The sequence below is a fragment of the Pseudophryne corroboree genome, chromosome 1 (genome assembly GCF_028390025.1).
Source record: "Pseudophryne corroboree isolate aPseCor3 chromosome 1, aPseCor3.hap2, whole genome shotgun sequence".
In the NCBI taxonomy this organism is placed as follows: Eukaryota; Metazoa; Chordata; class Amphibia; order Anura; family Myobatrachidae; genus Pseudophryne; species Pseudophryne corroboree.
The window spans coordinates 369,908,425-369,925,613 of record NC_086444.1 but is presented as its reverse complement, the minus strand read 5'-3'; positions in this window follow the sequence as shown (position 1 = coordinate 369,925,613).

Sequence of the window (17,189 nt, the reverse complement as noted above, 5' to 3'; positions counted from 1 at the left end):
GACTGTCACTATCAGTTCCAGACGCGGCCGGTGGAGTTGTCCACGGCACCGAAGGTCTTTACCTAGGTAATGGCAGAAGTGATGATACTCCTTCGCAAGAAGGAAGTTTTTATTATCCCGTACTTGGACGATCTCCTGATAAAGGCGAGGTCCAAAGAACAGTTGGTAGTGGGGGTAGCACTCTCTCGGGAAGTGCTACAACAGCACGACTGGATTCTCAATATTCCAAAGTCACAGCTGGTCCCGACGACACGTCTTCTGTTCCTGGAAATGTTTCTGAACGCAGACCAGAAAAGAGTGTTTCTTCCAGTGGAAAAAGCCGAGGAGTTGTCATCTCTAGTCAGAGACATCCTATAACCAGGACAGGTGTCGGTACATCAATGCACACGAGTCCTGGGAAAAATGGTAGCTTCGTACGAAGCATAATTCCATTCGGAAGACTCCACGCAAGGACGTTCCAGTGGGACCTGTGGGACTAATGGTCCGGGTCCCATCTACAGATACAACAGCGGATAACCCTGTCAGCAAGAAACAGGGTGTCGCTGCTGTGGTGGCTGCAGAGGGCTCATCTACTAGAGGGCCGCAGATTCGGAATACAGGACTGGGTCCTGGTGACCACAGATGCCAGCCTTCGGGGCTGGGGTGCAGTCACACAGGGAAGAAATTTCCAAGGAGATCTCGCTTCACATAAATATTCTGCAGCGAAGGGCCATTTACAATGCCCTAAGCCAAGCAAGGCCCCTGCTTCAGAACCAGCCGGTACTGATCCAATCAGACGACATCACGGCGGTCGCCCATGTAAACAGACAGGGCGGCACAAGAAGCAGGATGGCGATGGCAGAAGCCACAAGGATTCTCCGATGGGCGACCTACACCCAGGAGAATGGGGACTTCATTCAGAAGTTTTCCAAATGCGGGTAAACCGTTGGGAATGACCACGGGTGGACATGATGGCGTCCCGCCTCAACAAGAAGTTGAAAAGATATTGCGCCAGGTCAAGGGACCCTCAGGCGATCGCTGGGGACGCTCTAGTGACACCGTGGGTGTACCAGTCGGTTTATGTGTCTCCTCCTCTACCTCTCATACCCAAGGTACTGAGAATAATAAGAAGGCGAGGAGTGAAAACCATACTCGGGGTTCCGGATTGGCCATGAAGAGCTTGGTACCCGGAACTTCAAGAGATGCTGGCAGAGGACCCTTGGCCTCTGCCGCTTAGACAAGACCTGCTGCAGCAGGGACCCTGTCTGTTCCAAGACTTACCGCGGCTGCGTTTGACGGCATGGCGGTAGAACACCGGATCCTAAAGGAAAAGGGTATTCCGTAGGAAGTCATCCCTACCCTGATCATAGCCAGAAAGGATGTCACCGCAAGACATTATTGCCGCGTTTTGCGAAAATTTATTGCTTGGTGGGAGGCCATGAAGGCCCAGACGGAGGAATTTCAACTATGTCGATTCCTGCACTTCCTGCAAGCAGGGGTGACGTTTGGGCCTCAAATTGGGGTCCATCAAGGTCCAGATTTCGGCTCTGTCGATTTTCTTCCAGAAAGAACTGGCTTCACTGCCTGAAGTTCAGACTTTGGTTAAAGGAGTACTACATATTCAGCCTCCTTTTGTGCCTCCTGTGGCACTTTTTGGATCTCAACGTGGTGTTGGATTTCCTAAAGTCGCATTGGTTGAGCCACTTAAAACCATGGAGCTAAAGTATCTCGCGTGGAAAGTGGTCATGCTGTTGGCCTTGGCCAGGCGTGTGTCAGAATTGGCGGCTTTGTCATGTAAAAGCCTTATCTGGTTTTCTATATGGATAGGGCAGAGTTGAGGACTCGTCCTCAGTTTCTCCCAAAGGTGGTCTCAGGTTTTCACTTGAACCAACCTATTGTGGTGCCGGCGGCTACTAGGGACTTGGAGGATTCCAAGTTGCTGGACGTAGTCAGGGCCCTGAAAATTTTATTTTTCCAGGACGGCTGGAGTCAGGAAAACTGACTCGCTGTTTATCCTGATGGCACCCAACAAGCTGGGTGCTCCTGCTTCTAAGCAGTCTATTGCGCGCTGGATTTGTAGCACTATTCAGCTGGCGCATTCTGCGGTAGGATGACCGCAGCCTAAATCAATAAAAGCCCATTCCACAAGGAAGGTGGGCTCATCTTGGGCGGCTGCCCGAGGGGTCTCGGCTTTACAACTTTGCAGAGCAGCTACTTGGTCAGGGGCAAACACGTTTGCAAAATTCTATGAATTTGATACCCTGGCTGAGGAGGACCTGGAGTTCTCTCATTCGGTGCTACAGAGTCATCCGCACTCTCCCGCCCGTTTGGGAGCTTTGGTATAATCCCCATGGTCCTTACGGAGTTCCCAGCATCCACTAGGACGTCAGAGAAAATAAGAATTTACTTACCGATAATTCTATTTCTCGTAGTCCGTAGTGGATGCTGGGCGCCCATCCCAAGTGCGGATTGTCTGCAATACTTGTACATAGTTATTGTTAACTAATCGGGTTCTTGTTGTGAGCCATCTATTCAGAGGCTCCTCTGTTATCATGCTGTTAACTGGGTTTCATATCACAAGTTGTACGGTGTGATTGGTGTGGCTGGTATGAGTCTTACCCGGGATTCAAAATCCTTCCTTATTGTGTACGCTCGTCCGGGCACAGTGTCCTAACTGAGGCTTGGAGGAGGGTCATAGGGGGAGGAGCCAGTGCACACCAGGTAGTCCTAAAGCTTTCTTTTTGTGCCCAGTCTCCTGCGGAGCCGCTATTCCCCATGGTCCTTACGGAGTTCCCAGCATCCACTACGGACTACGAGAAATAGAATTATCGGTAAGTAAATTCTTATTTATTCAATTAGCTTTAGACTTTTAAAAAATTAAATAGAAAATCATACAGTATGTAGACGACAACAATATTCATGCTTAAGCATCATACACACACGCATTTCACAGCATGAGTATAAAGTCCCTTGTGTATGTCAGTCCTAATGTTGTGCCACACATAGGGATCACTAAATCATGCACCTGGCTGACTACTGGAAAGGGGAATCTGTAGCATTAAATGCAAGTCAGTGTACGGAGCGCATCATACTGTATGTGTTGCACACTCTATGCTTGTTCCGTAACCAATTGTACGCAACTGCAGCTAAGGCAGAGTCATAAGGAATTCAGCCGCATCTCCACTTACAACTGGATCATATCAATAGAATCATAGTCTGGCAAGAAATGGGCAAAAGCATAACTATGCCTGTTTTCAAATGTATGATTTGTACCACGGATAGAGTGCACTGATTATTCTGGGTATTTAACTCAGGGGTCTATTTACTAAGCCTTGGATGGAGACAAAGTGGACGGAGATAAAGTACCAGCCAATCACCTCCTAACTGCCATTTTCAAACACATCCTGTGACATGGCAATTAGGAGCTGACTGGCTGGTACTTTATCTCCGTGCACTTTGTCTTCATCCAAGGCTTAGTAAATAGACCCCTAAGTGTATGTATAGGGGCGGTCTGGCATAAGGGTTAATATATGCATTAGTTCCATTCACGCAATTACGGACGTCTTGTGTTCAACTATGCATCAGCCTGACAGTCTGATAGCCAGTGTGGATTAAAATGGTGTACATATGACCTTTTACTCCATGTGGATTTCACATGCTCCATATGGAAGTCTTCGTGTTAAACTAATCGGATTTATTGGTCAATAATAAGAGGGCTCATTTATCAAATAATATTGGTGGCTATGTCCCTGAAAATACCCATTTTTGGGGGCCTAGCTGCAAATATTAGGGATCTCCTGAATGTATAAAGGAGAGATAATCTCCAATACCTTCTTCAATCCCTCCATTTCCGCCAGCAGCCGCATCCCCCATTCATTTCTATGGGGGATGCGATGCTGCCCGATGTATCAATATCGATATTGTTCCCAGCAGCTAAAGTTCATTGTAGCATATGGGTTACAGATCGCAGGATGAAGTTCCAGCTGGGTTCCCCGGGAATCTTCCGCCAGAAATGTATAGTGCATCGTGGTCACGTGTGCCCGTGCATGCGCAGTACCCCCGGCAGCCCGCAGAGCACATTGTAGGGATGTTCTCCTTTCCGAGCCCCTGTCCGTGCAGGTGTTGGGTGATACATTGGGTGTAGTATGAGTGGCCGGGATCCTAGGGGCCAGCATACTGACAGCTGGGCGAGCGCTAATGAGCCCCTTGCTATTTATTCTCCCTCCGGGAAGGAGAATATGTTGGCATGCCGGCGGGTGGGATCACCCAATACATTCACCCGAAGGGATCACATATTGCAATGCAGTCCTGGGCGGTAAGATCCCACCCAGATCTCATTCAATATGTGATCATTGAAAAAAATGGGCCCCTACATGAGTAATCTTCAGAACACATTGACGTGAATGCTAGCTAGTACAGTGTTGGGTGGAATGTGGTTCATGTGTTTGTTTCTTTGAGCACTTTGCAGTGTTCTTCCTGCCATATTACCATATAAATCAGTGTCCATACAGTAATTACTGTCTCCAAACACCGCTTCATATGACTTCAGTATTCTGCTCAAACACAGGTTGCACTCTGCTATCTTTGTCTGCCTCCAATCTATTTTATGTGCACAAATTACGTATCTGTAACTCAACAATTTTTAAAGATTTAACAAATGACGTTCATGTTTACTTCCTATCTGTATCCTGGTGCAAAGAAAACAAAACACTAATTTGAAGAGAAACATAGCTTGTATTTACAATCTTGTTTAAACAGGTTTTGTTCAACCCTCTAATTAAATACATTTCTCAACAAAATTATCTAAAAAGGGATAAACATTGCAAATAGTGTTGTTCACTTTAGTTTTTTTCATCCCGCCAACAGCAAATAGTTGATTGCAGTTTTTATTTTTAATATTATTATTATTATATTAAGTGGAAATTTCGCCCATGATTGCTGGATAGGAGGGGGGAAGATAGTGAGAGGCGGCGCTACATCAAAGCAGTCGGCAGCCGCCCCCTAGTCAGGGCCAGTAGGTGAGGAAGAGAAGGGAAGGCGCAAATACCCTGGTTCCCCTGAGCTGAAAGTGCAGAAAGACTCTTCCTCTAGCCGTGAGTGGGTGATCTTTTTAGGAGGGGGCTGGAAGTTTCGGTTCAGATATGACTGTGTCAGGGAAACTCAGCCTCACGTGGAAGCAACCATGCCAAGCAAGTGGTTAAACATTTTTTATTTTTTTTTAACGGAAAGGGGGGGGGGGGGGGGGGAGTTTGTGCAGGCATGAGAGGTAGAGAAGAAGGGGGGGCAGAGTCGGTAGCGTCTCTTGCCCCGGGCAACCAGGACTTTTGCCCAGGGCGCCGCAGCCATGAGGGCGCTGCCGCATTGTTCAGCCTGCTGCTTTCACGGCGCCTGGAGTGCCATTATGTTAACGCACCTAGCTGCCAAATGAGCTCAGCGCAGTCAGTGCTGACCCTCCCTCCCACTTTCCCTTTATGCCGTGCGGTGCGCCTAACGTCGTTGTGCACCGAATGGCATTGTGGGACTTAGGAGCGGCTGCATGAAGGAAGGAGGCGCGGACCATTGCCGTTTCTATAATGGGTGTGGTGCACACGGGCCCCTGGGTCCAGGGGGGGGGCCCACACCGCACTCATTGCACCCATTTTAACACTTACCATTCCGGAGTCCAGCGCCAGGACCTGCAATTGCGGCAGAAATCTCCGCCAAAATGGCCACCGCGCATGCGTGGTAGCCAAATTGGTCTCCGGATCATGGCGGGCGCCATGTTTCCGGAGACCTGCGCATGCGCAGTAGACTCCGGCACAATGCCGGAGTCTACAGCACCGTTCAGAGGAGGGGGCTCACCTGGAGGTGCACACGGGCCCCCTCCTGTAGAAACGCCCGTGGCGCGGACTGAGTACGCGGCTGCACACAACGTTCTTCTGTGTTCCAGACCGCGGACAACCAGGCTTAATGGACAAGTGGCCTTAATGGACAAGTGGTAGAGAGAGCAGCAGCAGTCTGGAAGCAGGACCGGGCTGGTGAGTATATATTTTTTTATTTTTTTGTAAGTGGCGCTACTAGGGGCATAACTACAGGGGCACAACTTTACTGGGGGCACAACTCTACTGGAGGCACAGCTACAGGGGGCAAATCTACAGGGGGCACAACTACTGAGAGCACAGCTACAGGGGGCACAACTACTGAGAGCACAGCTACAGGGGGCACAACTACAAGGGAAAAATCTACAGGGGGCACAACTACTGAGAGCACAGCTACAGGGGGCACAACTACTGAGCACAGCTACAGGGGGCACAACTACTGAGAGCACAGCTACAGGGGGCACAACTACGTACTCAGAGCACAGCTACAGGGGGCACAACTACTGAGAGCACAGCTACAGGGGGCACAACTACTGAGAGCACAGCTACAGGGGGCAAAACTACAAGGGGCAAATCTACAGGGGGCACAACTACTGAAAGCACAGCTACAGGGGGCACAACTACTAAGAGCACAGCTACATGGGGAAAATCTACAAGGGGCACAACTCTACTGGGGGCACAACTACAGGGGGCATAATTGTGGCCACGCCCCTATTATTGCTACGTGCCTTCGGCGCGCACTAACCCTGTTTTGTCTCTTGTGGGGGGGAGGAGGGGCAAACTTTCGCCCTGGGCGCCACAAGGTCTAGAACCAGCCCTGTACAGAGATGAGATGCAGGGAGATAAGTGGTAAAGGGAACAGAAATAAGAGATGAAGGAGGTGAAGGGGTCAAATGAGAGACGGGGAGGAGGGGAGGTAGGGTGATAGGAGCGTTTTAACAGAGGAGAAGGCTGTGTGCATCCTCTTCGATCTGGGTCCCCTCCTCTGTAGCCGGCAGCACAATAGTCTGAGCACTAGAAGGCAAACATTGCATTGCACATGCAAGATTTCTTTACTGAGCATGTGAAAAATGGCCGCTGCACCATGTTCCAAGTGATTTGTGGAGAGGTGCTGCCGCCAACGGGGGGTTCTCTGGAGAGGTGAGTAATGAAAAAATGGGTGTTTGGTGTGGACCCCGATGGACCCCAGGTGGCAGAAAGTAGAAATTGGGTGGAAACCCCTTCAATGCAGGGCATGATAAGTAGCAACACTGTGTATCACAGGTCCAAAATACTAGTTTTATTTTACAGTGTAACTCATAATAAATGAAACTTTTGCTTTCATTTTGCAACTTGCAGGTGCTGAATCAAAACAGCCAGTTCATAATTGTGCCACTTAGGTTGGTGTTATTTGTGCTGCAAATACATATTCACAGTAATTTGTTTACTCACATCCAGCCCATTTCACCAAGATAGTAGCCAACTATGGGTCAGATTGTCTCGATAAGCCTCAGTGCCGAGTAACAGTATCACTTTCCAAATAGACCCAAACATAGGCTTAGCTGGGGACTATTAATGTATTTACAGTAAATGGTAGAGGTTGCTGCACACTGGCGGATAGCATTCAGCTAACATATTCAAACATACTTAGTAATGCTGCTATATTGGTATAATTAACCAATATCACTGCTTGATTTTGCAGCATGAGTGGATAGTGGCCCTCATTCCGAGTTGTTCGCTCGCAAGTGAATTTTAGCAGATTTGCTCATGCTAAGCCGCCGCCTACTGGGAGTGAATCTTAGCATCTTAAAATTGCGAACGATGTATTCGCAATATTGCGATTACACACCTCGTAGCAGTTTCTGAGTAGCTCCAGACTTACTCGGCATCTGCGATCAGTTCAGTGATTGTCGTTCCTGGTTTGACGTCACAAACACTCCCAGCGTTCGCCCAGACACTCGCCCGTTTCTCCAGCCACTCCTGCGTTTTTTCCGGAAACGGTAGCGTTTTTTCCCACACGCCCATAAAACGGCCTGTTTCCGCCCAGTAACACCCATTTCCTGTCAATCACATTACGATCGCCAGACCGATGAAAAAGCCGTGAGTAAAATTCCTAACTGCATAGCAAATTTACTTGGCGCAGTCGCAGTGCGGACATTGCGCATGCGCATTAAGCGGAAAATCGCTGCGATGCGAAGATTTTTACCGAGCGAACAACTCGGAATGAGGGCCAGTATTACTTGGCATTCTAACAAAATGTGCATCAAATTACACATACTTGTAGTAAATTCTGTAATGCTGGGTACACACTAGACTCCCGTGCGTCGCCAGTGACATCGCCCGTAGGCCGTGCATGCATGACCGACGGGTGGTACAGCCAGCGAGGGCAGCATGTCCCCTGCTCCCCCATCTCCCACTCTCATTTGCAGCATCGGGTTACTGTGTATACACTTGCCGGAGCCCACCACACACGACATCGCCTAGTGTATACCCAGCTTTACGTACAGACTGTGGAATTAAATGAAGCCTTGTTAATTTCTAAAAACAAATTGCTGTTGTTTATTTAGAGAAATATTTTCTTTGATTATGAAGCAGAAACAGATTCCCCACCACCACCCCCTCCCCCGCAACACTTGGTGAACATGAACTAGCCACAAAGATTTGATTTGTCCTAGGCCAGTGTCGCACCTACAATGTGAGCAGGGTGTGTGGTGCAGATGAGCCCTTGACTCAAGAGCAGGGTCTGAGATCTGGCACTGGCAGAACAGTGTCAAAGTCTTTGCTATCTCTTCTTCCTCCGTTAGGGGACATGGGGAGGACGATGGGCAAAGCCTGGAGAGAGTCTGGGCACCAAGCTGCTCTGTATAATTTTATAGCATGCGAATTATAAATGTTACTTCAATGCTGATTGGCTGTCATGGGCAACTTCCCCACTGGTTCACTTCTCCACTCTTTTCACTGCTTCATGAATAGACCCCCAAATAGTTCCTATTTTTTTTGCCAACAGCTCAGGACTCCTCCACTTTAAGCCCACCCTCAGCCACCGGCCAGCCAGTTTCAGTTTGCCAGCAGGAGTGGGCACTGTTTTCAGGGGGTTATGATTTCCTCTAAGCAAGCAGTGATAGGCGTCCTACCAGACGCCCTCACTACAGCTCCAACACCCCTAGCCCCGAGGCGGCAGCTGCGGTGACTGGATTGGTGACTTCTGCTGCGGAAGACCAGGAGGATAAGGCACACATCTTCCGGAGCCCAAACCTATATGCAGGAGGGCAGGTAAGTGCGGCTCCCTTCTTGCAGGGAGCCACATAGTAGCGGCTTTTCACCACCATTGTGAAGACCACCTGTGCTGCTGATATTACCATCAGGACACCTTTGGAATAGGACACCGCTGACAGCGGTGACAGCCATTGGCACGCTCACTCACTCACTCACTGCAGACAGGCCCCCTCAGGCAGACTCCTCCTTTCTCTCTCCACCTCCTGTAGAACGCTGGGCAGCCATTTTATTCACATTGCCTACCTCAGAACAGCACAGAGAGAAGCTTGGGCTCCTGTCATACCTTATACCTTGCTCCTAGCAGCCTGGTTATATTGCTAATCTCCTTTCTGCTGTTTGGCTGGATTGTTGAGCAGTATTTGCCCACTTAAAGTATTTATGTGTTTTGAGTGGTCCTGTGTGCATATGAGAGTTTAGTGCTTTCTGCTTGTGTGTCTGTGTTGTCGAAGTCGAAAATATTATACCCACACATCACATGCAAACACCACACAGAGTGGCCTCCGTGCATGTGCTTGTTTCCTTCGTGCGTGCGCATACCCGCCTGTTGCGTACATTGGCTCACGAAGTCCTGCGTATTAACGCGTGGTATGAGTAAATACGGTAGCATACGCATTCGCATGGAAAAGCTACAAAGACATATCTGATACTTAATCCACATAGTGCATAATTTACACATAGTCTACACGCACCACCCCAGCAAGTTACATTTACTTTGGAAGTATAACAACAGAGGGATTCAACCTTACAGGATATGAGGGGACAGAATTAGGGTGGTCATTCCGAGTTGTTCGCTCGCTGCCAATTTTCGCAGTGATCAAGTGAGAAAACGGCAAAAATGCGCATGGTACGCAGCGTGCATGCGCTAAGTACTTTCACACAAAACTTTGTAGATTTACACAAGCTCGAGCAACGTTTTTTCAACGCAAGAGTGATTGTAATGTGATTTACAGGAAGTGGGTGTTTCTGGGCGGAAACTGGCCGTTTTCAGGGAGTGTGCTAAAAAAACACAGGCGTGCCAGGTAAAAATGCAGGAGTGGCTGGAGAAACGGGGGAGTGGCTGGCCGAACGCAGGGCGTGTTTGTGATGTCAAACCAGGAACTAAACGGACTGAGGTGATCACAGTCTAGGAGTAGGTCTGGAGCTACTCAGAAACTGCAGGGAATTATTTAGTAGCAGTTCTGCTAATCTTTCGTTCGCTATTCTGCTAAGCTAAGATACACTCCCAGAGGGTGGCGGCCTAGCGTTTGCAATGCTGCTAAAAGCAGCTAGTGAGCGAACAACTCGGAATGAGGGCCTAGGTTAGGATGTGGTGTTTGGTATCCAGCTGTACAGTATTTCAAGGGCAATATTCCGATGGCAGTTTGCAGAAAGTAGCAGGAATATATTATTAATATCACACTGTATGTACTGTACTCCTGATATTCGGCGGGAACCCAGTGGAGTACACCTGCAAGTGCACCTGGACCAGGCATCGCCCACCTATTCAAACCAACCTATGACCCCTCATGTACTGTAAATGACCAGCCCTTTGACCTATGAAAGAAGAGATTACAGTTTCCTTTGTTTCATGCTTTGGACTATTGTATAAAAGCCAAGCCTCCTGGCCGGCCTCAGTCTATTCTCTGAAGGTCATCTTTCGAGATTGACAGGACTGGATCCAGGTGGCACAGGCGAACAAATGTATCTATCCATTGGTTGTAGCTTTTCTCTTATATTGGATTGAAACAATAACTTGCGCCCTAGCTTCAGCTCGGCAGATCCCCAAAAGAGGAGCACCACTCCTCTATGAATACAATATACACGACAAAAGAGGTGATCTCCCAGCGACGCTATGTATGACTTCCTGATCCGTATATGTTCCTGTTCCTCAGAGAGAAAACACAATACGCAATATGCAATTAGCATATGGTTGTACTTTGATGGACTTCTAAAGTCACTCCTCTTAGTGACTGACCTGGGTTAAATGAGATGCATTCACGTAACAGTTTCTTTAATACTGCATACACTTGACCTTCATCAGCTTATCTACACCAGGCTTACCTTTCTTATAAGCCCTATGTGCGTTGAAAGGTATCTTTTCCGGTCTTTATATCCACATCTTTAGACAGTTTCTTACGTGTTCTACTAAAAACTGTGTATATTTGCTAGAGTGCCGATGCGGTACACAGTATGTGGGACGCACAACAAGGGCACTTAAGGTAAGGATGGCAGAACACGTCCGAAATATTAAGAAAGGCCTTGAAACTCACAGCGTGTCTCAACATTTTAAAAACAAACATGAGTGTAATATTAACCATCTGGTGAGTTTCTGTGCCATTTTAAGTATTCAATCTAATTGGCGAAAGAATGATGATGAAGATAGGTTGGCAAGGGCGGAAATGAGAAAAATTTATGAATTAAAAACACTCCATCCTAAAGGTTTAAACTTAGATTTCGAAACCAAGTGGTTTTTATAAATTCCCCCTTGTTTTTTAAACTATTAAATATATGCATGAGAATGATCGGATTGCACCCATTATAAATCATGTTATATAAAAAAAAATTTTAAGGATGTAAATTGCATATAACTTATAAAAAAATCTGTGTATTAATGATAAAAGGTAATTATGGGTTAGAGACAAACTTATTGCTATTTTAAGATCATTGGATAAGTGTAAAAAGGTGGAGTGACTAGAAATGAGCATTATGATTGAATATAAATGTACTGATATACGTCCTTGTTTTTTTCCTGTATGGACACGTAACGTTTCCGATATGCGGTTCAACATGACAAGTATGAACTTCCGCGTTTGCGGTCCAACAACCGGAAGTAAGACGCATCAGGTGATAACAACATCCGGTTAGGACGGGCCGCGGACGAATCGGAAGATCAACAAACGGTCTCCAAGGAGACCTATCTACATCACGAATACGGACATCCGGTTGACGACAATGCGCGGGGTCACATGACCATCTGCTAACCGGGACTTTGTGGACATGGACACTCGGGATTTACAATGGACATTATCTGGAATGAACTATTCCTGTAGTCCATTCCGGACTTTCATTAATACCAATTTAATGAAATTAATGTTTTTTTATGTTATTTGGTAATTATTTATATAAATTGACAGCTGAATAGGACTATACAGTCATGCATTATAACTATATGGCAAATGTGAAAGAAGATCATGTTTTTTATCATATTATTGAGAATAGTGGAACCCGATTGGCCAGGGCCGATATGTGGCATGGTCAGTCAGGGATAAAAGGGCGAGGAGACCACTTCCAATGTATGCCCTGAGGAAGGATTGAATCCGAAACGCGTTGGCATTCTATAAGGGAACCCTGGACTTGACCCTTCCACGGTGGTTGGCGGTACTTTGTGGGTAATTTTTTCTTTATTGCCAAATTGCCAAAAATTGAGAACATCTACCCATATCCATCCTACCGGTATTATTGGAAGTGGTTTTTTGGTCTTAGAGAGAGGGTACCGTGTAAAACTGTTTCGTGTTGTATTGTACGAGTCTTTTTACGTCCCACAAAGTTGGTGGGTACAAATATTTTTTATTAAATACACTTTTTACTATTCGCTGTCATTTGGGATCCTTTTGAGTGGAGACAACAAAGATGTGGATATAAAGACCGGAAAAGATACCTTTCAACGCACATAGGGCTTATAAGAAAGGTAAGCCTGGTGTAGATAAGCTGATGAAGGTCAAGTGTATGCAGTATTAAAGAAACTGTTACGTGAATGCATCTCATTTAACCCAGGTCAGTCACTAAGAGGAGTGACTTTAGAAGTCCATCAAAGTACAACCATATGCTAATGGACATATTGCGTATTGTGTTTTCTCTCTGAGGAACAGGAACATATACGGATCAGGAAGTCATACATAGCGTCGCTGGGAGATCACCTCTTTTGTCGTGTATATTTCTTTTATATTGTTGTATTTCTCTGTGAACCCCCTTTTAAGTAAATATTTGTTGCTACGTTAGACCACAACATAACATATACAATTGGTGTCACATTCCTTTCCTGTTAGGGGTTAAAGTGTATTCGGCTGCACGTGTAGCTACTTTGTGCTTACAGCGTGATGGTGTGCTTACGCAACGTGTACGCATTTCATAGAGGTTTACCACACACGCGCTTAGCGGTCGCAGCGGCCTTATTATTTGTGTATTAAGGTATTGCTTCTTCCTGTAAGTTAATCGAACTTAACAATTGGGGACTCGCCCAGTTCACCACATACTTATGGACTTGCAGGCCATAACAGACTTTGGTCTACCAACAAAGGGTGGAGACATGTCTTAAGTAATTTTGTATTGTGTTGAAAACCATCTTGTGTTGTTAGTTCACGTCTATTCTGTATAGTCTTAGAGGTGCTGGTGTAACCCGAGGGTCGAACAGGAAAAAAGTCGTTTATTATTTGTGTGTAACTTTTGGCGCGAAAGCGTACACAAAGCGTACCGATACTTTGCATACATTCTCACATATTGTTGCCATATGTTATAATAGTCATTATAGATCTGTGTAAGGTCGGATACATTTATTTGCTATATATTTGAGTTAGTGTGTTAAGGGAGTAATTATAAAAACACGAAATACAGTTCCGGCCTAAACGTTTAGGTATACACTGAAAAGAGGATTACCTTTGTGGGTAACTTCCAGAGGAGAGTGTAAGGAACAATTGTGTGTTGTGTAAGTGAGCAGTAGTATTTTGTTGCTCACATTTATTGTGATATAGTGTGGTTTATTGAGTTGTGAACGCACGTTGTACATGTGGTACGGTACGAGAGGAAAGTGTACAGGAGCGCGCAAGGTTGTGTGACCTTGCGAGCGCAAGTTATAACCGCATAATAGCAGTTCAATTTAAGGCGGGATAGAAGACATTTATACAATAGCAAATAACTATCCGATTTTAAAAGCAGATTTTTATAATACATTGTTTAAACTGTACTACCTCTGGGATAGGCTACCAATCAAAGGGAGTGATATTTTTCTGTACAGAAAAACATTGTGTATTTGTGTAGGCTGAAAGTAGGAGTGGACGTATTGAACCTCGAAAAACCGGATCCCGTGGACAAAACGCCTGAGCTAGAAGGGGCTCAGCTGCGAGAAAGGGTCGCAACCTAGCGCATTTAACGAAATTTGGCATGTACTAAAACGTGTTGGAGGAGCGTAAAAGTTTGTGATTTGTGAAGTGTTTTAGTGTTATGCTCCGGCTGAGGAGCGCGGCTTAAAATCGACTCCCGGGATTGTAGGGCATATAGATAACTAGTATCTATAGGTCGTGCGATTGGACCGCACGTCCGTGTGTTGTATGCGGTGCAACGTGATACCATTTGCGTTATTTTGCGCAGGTGTGTCATATGCGCTTTGTAGAGCATACGCAGACGGGATTGTGTAAACAAGGGGTTTTTCACTGATGTTCTTCAGGAAATCTACCTGGTAAACATTCACTGGAAAGGGTGATCGATAGCATGTTTCTCACCCTATAAAAATTCCAGTGGAAAGATACCGAAAAGGAATTTTTCGCTGGCCCTCTCAGGAAAATATTCCAACAGAACCTCCACCGAAAGAAATTACGGTGCTGAAGGGTCTGATAGCAGTCCGAAGGTTGGGTACTTCGTGATCCCACTATTTACAGTGGGTCGTAGTACAGGCCAGCAGGCACTGGGATGAGTGAAAGCATTCAATAAGAACTTTCACGGTTTTTCTTTGTGCATTTGGGGATTGTGTATAAAAAGCCCACAATGGGAGCCAAGTGCACAAGCGAGAAGCGTTCGGCGGCCAGGGTTCAGGCTGGAGGAGAGGAAGGGCGTAAAGGGTCCACAAGGTTAGTAATGTGTGGTAAGTACGGTCCATGCGCAGAGGCTTTTTGTGATGAATGGAGTTGTATGACTGCGGGGGATAAGGCATCATATCCTAGGATGGGTAGTTTTAAACCAGAGGTACTGCAGAATGTAAGGAATAGAATATGTCTGATCGAGTCTAAGGAACAAAGGATCAGACATAACGACTGTTTAAATATATGGCAACAAGAGGGAGATGTGCAAAGGGAGCTGGCTTACACAGCAAGTTCCAAACCTGACAGGAATGTGATTGCGAGCACACCATCACCGACACATGTCGATGGGGAGAAAACAGTTACAACCAATGGTACATCAGGAAATGATAGGAACATTCATGTAAATTGTATTAACCCTAACCCATGCATATTCCACCCTGGCTTAAGTTCTCTCTAAGGTCATAGGTCGGAGGAAGATGATGGATCCAGCCTAATCTCAGCCCTCATCCAGCAAGCTACTTTGCAGGAAACTCAGGTGGGCACGGCCCAACCAGTAAGAACAGTGACGGTGTCTCCCACTGAAGGGATGGGTGAGATCACAGCCACCGGTAAGTGTGAGACTGTTCATCACGCAGAGACAGTAACACCTCACAGTGAGCCGATCAGGAATGGAATGGTTGGGTTACATCCTGTCTTGGTAATAGCAACTCCCAATGGGAGAACTGATAGCCAGGGAGTAACCCTCATCAGGAATACTGCAATGTATTGCCCGTGGACCAGATCAGAACTGCGGTCAATCATTTCAGAATTTGCCGATCCCCGGAGACATTTAGCCAGATGTCAGAAGTATATTAAGGATCTGGGTAATGCCCATAAACCTACAAACAAAGATTGGCAGAGAATTTTGAAAGCGTGCCTAACCCCTAATATTGACACCCAAAAATGTATCACGGATTGTAAAATAGAGTCAGACGATCCTCTGATTGACGAATACAATCAGGAGAACGTGGAAAGAATTAACATACAACTAGGATTGTACTTCCCCATTGTTGTCCAGTGGAATAAAATTTTCTCCATAAAACAGAGAGAAAATGAATCGACATCCGAGTATTTCCATAGGGCTTTACAAATAATGGCTAGATACACTGGGGTATCGGATATAAGGAACGATGCGAATTACAGGGAGGTGGCTGTCTCTGTGCTAATGGACGGGCTCAATAAGGCATTGAAGGTCAGGGTACAGACTTTTTGCCTAATTGGAGAGGGGTCACAGTAGACACTCTCAGAGAGTGCACTATTGAGCATGACAGGAATATTTCCAAACACAGAGAACAGCAGGAGAAGAGGCTGAGGACGGTAAGCATACAAGCACTGGAAGGGATGTCCAACTAACCTAAACCCCAGACCCCTGACAATGGAAAAAGGTCAATAACATGTTTTAATTGCAGGAAGGAAGGGCACGTGGCCAGAGAATGTAAGAAGACAAGGACACATAGTAAATATAGACCCCCTAGACAAAGAACACGAGCCACATTATCAAACACATAAACGGGACCAAGAGACATATAGTAAGAATTTAAAGCCATATAGAAAACACTAATTCGGCAAATGGGAAGAACAAAATAAGTGCAACATTACCCTTTGACAAAACTTGCTGAAGTTACGATTGGGCCTCGATGCTAAACCCTTTCTCTTTTTTTTTTCCTAGCAGCAGTGGCCCCTGACTAACTTAATCGATAGAGACTTTGTTAAATATGATATACATATAGTGTGCTACCGCTCAGGAAGTACAAAGTATGTTAGACACCCGCAAAGACTAATGTTGCATTCCACTGTTCTAGATTCATATCCATCACATGTAGAGGAAATTATCTCACAAGATACCAGGTTCCCTATGAACTTAGGATGGACAGGACGCTGGATTGATGGATGGGATAGTCCCAGTAGTGATACAACAAGCACAAACTTTAAAGGGAGTAGACCAAGTAGAGAGTCAACTCCCCGTAGTGCCCACTCCAGTTGTCATTTTAATAAAATCCTCTTCACCTCTACAGAACCTATCTGTTACCAACCTCTGTTCCGTTTTTCTTTACAGTTTCCTCTTCATCTTTTACGTTCACCTACAGTAGGGTACAACACATGGACCCGATTACAGTTCATACACCACATGCCGTATTGGTCCTTCAGAGTTCTGCCCGAACCTGGTATATCTCACCAGAACGATGGCACCAGTATTACTGCAGTGTGCCTTGTCATGCACAAAGGGTGGAGAATGGGAATACTAGTGAAGGGAAATTGTGTACAGACACTGATATGCATGATGGTG